The 5,334-nt window shown below is 40.9% G+C and overlaps 1 long non-coding RNA gene across 1 annotated transcript; it reads right to left on the bottom strand.

Annotated features, from left to right (window-relative positions):
• Positions 1-3,519: 3,519 nt before the first annotated feature.
• Positions 3,520-3,939, bottom strand: LOC310823840. The gene is made up of 3 exons (XR_014554976.1): positions 3,897-3,939; positions 3,657-3,806; positions 3,520-3,563 (listed from the first exon to the last, which is right to left on the bottom strand). It is a non-coding gene; the product is annotated as an uncharacterized lncRNA (long non-coding RNA).
• Between the last annotated feature and the right edge of the window lie 1,395 nt (positions 3,940-5,334).

Genomic DNA, 5,334 nt, shown 5'->3' with positions numbered 1-5,334 from the left:
TAGATTTAGGAACAGACCCAGGCATACATAGCTCAGGGGACTGAGCCTCAGATGGCAGAAGGTCATTCTCACCAAGAGGATAGACAGCAAACGGCCAGGTTTGGTCGACTAGGACTAGGATCTCCAGAGCAGACATTGAGTTCAGGGAGTGGTATAGAAATGTGTCACTTTCAGCCATATTTATAGTGTAAAATGTTGTGACGTCACGGTGCCCTTTGTGTGACGTCATAGTGCCATTTATACAAAACTGTGGTGTTTGTTTTATTTTTACAGACCTGGCACGATGCATGTGTAGCCAACTAACCATAGATAAGCATTGAGGCACTGTTAATCTACCATTATATCACTGATTCAGAAAAACATTTCATGGAGTTTAACAATATTAATATGCTCAGATGAATAAGAGCGTGGTCAGACAGTCCCAGAGCCGCGCAGGGAACTGCGTGATTGTTAAAGTCCCCAAAGACAATAACTGGGGAATACGTGTTCTCTATCACACACACACACACACACACACACACACTTCTACGGTTATGGTGCACGATCAGGACGATAGGAAATGATGGCTCTGGCTGTTAGTCATTACCAGAGCTGTGTAGGCCTAAATGAAGAGTAGTGTCATTCAAATTCTTGTGATGTTAGAAAAGAAAAGGTGTTGATTGTTCTCCATCCTGACTCAGAATATATCATTTCAAATGTCATGCTGGGTTTAAAAGCTATTGAAGAGAGAAAGCCAAATAGAGTTCCTAATCTATCTCTAATATAATGTAGGTTTATTCCATATTCACAGTTTTGATCAAAGCATTTGCATTATCTATTTGAGATTATGGAAGATGTTGATTGGTTCTGTAGCAAATGTTTATATTAATTTGGACTGAATGAGTACTGATGAGAAGCAGAATGTTTCAATTGTACCATGTTTTTTTTTCATTTGCTCAGGTCATACATAACCTGTTAAACCAGAGGTTTAAATAATAAAGGAATGACCTGGAATCAAAATAAAAGGGGGAGCCTCCAGATTAAATCATCATATACTGTATTTCTGAGGTGATCAACTCCAGATTAACAAAGATGAGCTAGAATAGGAAAACAATGTTAGTGCAGAAGGTACCTCAAAGAAAGTAGTAATTTTATTAAAAATATATACAGTATTTACGTCATATACATTTTATCCCAACACATTTCACAGGAGCCAATCAAACACACTCACAGCAGTCACTCTAACCTACCTGTTGTAGACTCCCACAGACAGCTGTTTTGGGAGGAGCGGGGATAGGCAGATGGTTGGTGTGTTGTGTTAAGATGTGTATAGGTACACAAGAGTAGGTTATGCTGAGTGAGAGTGGGTGTAGGCCCACTGTATGGGTACTAAGGTTGCATTTTGGGCTCATAGGAATGTCTCTTTGCCTTTTAAAGATGAGGAAACTTGCTGCCAAACATGTCTTACCTTAATTGAATGATTTAGAAAAGTAGAGAAGTCCTGAGCGATTATTACAGAAACATATTGAATTCCCTTTTGGATGATGAAAGGAAGGGTGGTAGCTATAGAGATTGGCCCAATAGTTTACTTCATATGGTTGGTTTGTTATTACTTAACATATGCCATTTAGCACACGCTTTTATCCAAAGCGACTGCATCGAACCCCCAAACTAAGCATTGTTAGCACTATGTCTACCAACTGAGCCACAGAGGACCATTATTACGTCCCTTACAGTCGTCCCCCCTCCAGACAAAATGTGCAATATACAGTATGTCATATTACAGTACATAGAGAAAGTACAAGAATTGCTCTGTTCTGATAGGTCAAACGGTGACACCCCCCCCCCGTGACCTCAACACTGCAGAAGAAAAGGTAGAGCAAGTGAGGGTGTTTAGACTGGGGCACTTGTAGCCTTGAATGTCTCTCAAAAGCACAGGGCTCTTTACTAAAATGCAATTATTTTTCAAATCAAAGGGCAATCATAGACAAACCCATACAAACTCACAAAGAAAGAAAAAAAGAAATACAGTATGAGTTCTCCATCCCATCCCTGTCTATATATCATAAGTGATACTCGCATCATACCTTCATGCTGAGGTTATAGTACCTTCGGATATCCTCTGGCACTCTGTAGCTCCTAAACATACACTCTTCGAAAAAAAAGATCCCAAAAGGATGCTTTGGCTGTCCCTGTGGTAGAACCCTTTTCCACAGAGGGTACTACATGGAACCAAAAAGGGATCTTCAAAGAGTTTTCCCACAGGGTCAAGTCGAAGAACCCTTTTTGGTTCTAGTAAACGTAAGAACCTTTTTTTTTTTCTTCTTCAAAGAGTGTAGCAGAGGCAAGTCAGAGGGAGAGTTTTATATGTGTCTTGTATGAGTGTTTCAAAGACAAGAGAAAAAAAAAAGAGACAAAATTGTGCCAAAAGATTAAGATGATTCTTTTAATTGTCAATCTGTTTTGATACTGCATACAAAGGTTGTAGCTAAAGTGTTTTTTTCCAATGTTGTAGAAAAAGTGTGTGTGAGTATTGATATATTGATTAGTGTTTTGTTGATCTACATTATGAAACTCTAGCAGCCCAAAGGCCTTTTACAACTTTTAATCTATTCTTTGATCTATGAGGACTGAAATAGTGAGGCAAATGCTGTTGACTGTGTGGTTAAATACAAACAACTAACATACAATGTGTGAGAGTGGGTGGAGAGGAGAGTTGGATTATGAAACGTGATCAATTCTGAATGTAATTCTACAGTGGCACTATTTCAGTAAAGGTAAAAACTGGACAGCATTCGAAATGGATTCTCAGCATTCTTAAGTGGTAAAGAAATATGGCAGAGCCATTAAATTCAGGTCTCAGTGTCCTTTTAGGTCAACGTGAGCCAGCCAATTCATGTGAAGTACAACCATTTCTTATACTTGTCATTGCTGTTTTAGTTTTCCTTAAGCTGGACACACTGTACAGTAGAGTGTGATATCAGCATCATGCCGATTTGTGTCAATGTGTAAGACTATGGAATATGATGAAGCCAGAGATTCCTGGCTGCTGTTACAATCATGAATTTGAAATCTTGATGTGTGCTTTGTTTTTGAATATGTGCTATGAGGTACAGCTTTTAGGAAAACCTACAAACAATAAAAAGTGGAAGCCAAATTCAACCACTGTGCTGCCATGTATTATTTTTATGTCTGTGGACATACTGACAGTGGGACAGTGAAGCATTTTCTCTTCTTTTGGCTCTACCCTCGACAATGAAACAATTACTTTGAGGTTATAGAACGAGATTCTCAGCTTTTATTTGATGGCTGACTGCATGGATATTGGTTTCACCATTCAGAAATTACAACGCTTTTGGAGTGTATTTTTTCAGGTGTCCATCCTTTAAAATCACTCTTGACACAGAGGTTAAACATGTCAAAAGTGTGTCTGTTGAATAAGACTAATTTCTCGTCATGATATATTAGGCCGCCTACTAAGTAAATTGTCAAGTTGTCAAGTACTCACCACCGCAGTGTTCTACTGCTTCAATGCAGCATTCAGCTGCCTCAGTGCTGCTCGCCAGTGTCATGAGCCCAGCAGGCTGTAAACAAAGACAATGAACAGTATAAGAGTAGGAAAAACTGTATTGTATTTCATCTTCATGATGTAATTCAATATGATATTTATTGCTTACCAGAACCACTCCACTGAGTTCAGCTGCAACTCCACTGCATTTAGCTGCAACTCCACTGCATTCAGCTGCAACTCCACTGCATTCAGCCAACTCACTGCAGCTTTCAGCTTCCTCTCCAATGCTGCACACCATCGTCATAAACCCAGAAGGCTGTAAACAAAGATAATAGAACAGTATAAGAGTAGGAAAAACTCCATCTATTAATTAATTTATTAATTTATTTATTCATTCATTCATTACCTTAGGGAGCTGTGGAGTCATCGCTGGGAGGACACATTCCAGGGTAATGCGTGATTCCTCCTCTGTGAGTTGAATCTCCATCTTTGGGTCCAACTGCTTACTTTCCCTTTTGATCTGGTCTACAGCCAGCTGGATAGACCTGCTCACCTCTACCTGGGCAGTCTTCTGAAGGAGCTGTTCCAGCTCCACCTTGGTGTTGTCAGAGGACTGGTCACCCAGGCAAGCCATATGTGGCTCAGTCTCGCTGATGGTAGAGGAGTCCTCAGCAACCGAGTCCACTGACATGGCATTGTCACTGCTCTCCTCAATGGACTGTAAACAGACAGAGTAAAGCATCACTTTAAAACTCATTCTATAGTTGGTTCATGGAGTACACCAAACATATATAACATGAATGATGATTATGATGTATATGCTGTACTGTCCACAATTATATAAATATACATCCAGTATCATAATACATTTCAACTACAAAAGAAAACAAGTTTAAGATTTAAAAAGTCAATATAATGGACCAGCACTAAATACAATTAAATAGAGCATTTCAGATGGCTCTTATTTCTTACCACAGTGGCCAGGCGTGGTTCTAGCTCCTCTTCAGGGAGGTCCATGGTGTTGAGGTCAGCCTGGGTCTTCAGACTGACCTGGACCAGCTCCTCCAAAGCATTCTGCTGAACTGCCATCCTGTCCTCCTGGACAATCTGCTGGATGGACAGCCTGAGAACCTTCTCAGTATGTGCCTGAGCAGTCAGCAGAAGCTCTTGCTCGTTAATCTTGGTGGTGGAGTCCTCCACCTTGGTGTCCATAGAGGCCTGGTCATTGAGACTGGCCATCTCAAGATCAAGATCAAGATTTTCTTTATTTGTCACGTGCATACAAGTATACAGTGAAATGCAAAAGTGACAGTGCCACAGAGTAGTGCAACAACACAATAAGTTTTAAAATACAATAAAATAAAAATAGAAGTACTAAAAAATATACAGTATGGACAGTATAAACAGTATAAACAATATGAACAGTATAGCCAGTAAGCAATATAAATAGCAGATGGATGATTATGTGTGTGCATATGTGTTAGAATGACAGTGCATGTGTGAGTGACTTGAGGGGGGCACTGGTGGGGTCATCGTTGACGATTCTGATGGCATGGGGGAAGAAACTCAGTCTTAGCCTCTCTGTTTTTGCTGCATGACAGCGGAGGCGTTTTCCTGACGGCAGCGGCTGGAACAGTCCATGTTTCGGGTGGTGAGGGTCCTTCATAATCCTGTATGCTCTGGTCCTACACCTCCTGGTGTACAGGACATGGAGAGGGGGGGTTGGAGCTCCCATGGTCTTTTCTGCCAGGCGTACCACCCTTTGCAGAGTTCGCCTGTCCTGGGCCGTGCTGTTACCGTACCAGACGGTGATGTTGCCAGCCAGGATGCTCTCCACAGCTCCA

Source organism: Argentina silus (genome assembly GCF_951799395.1).
Source record: "Argentina silus genome assembly, chromosome: Y".
NCBI classification, from domain to species: domain Eukaryota; kingdom Metazoa; phylum Chordata; class Actinopteri; order Argentiniformes; family Argentinidae; genus Argentina; species Argentina silus.
The sequence above is the reverse complement of the archived record's forward strand: the minus strand, read 5'-3'. Positions and strand labels throughout refer to the sequence as shown.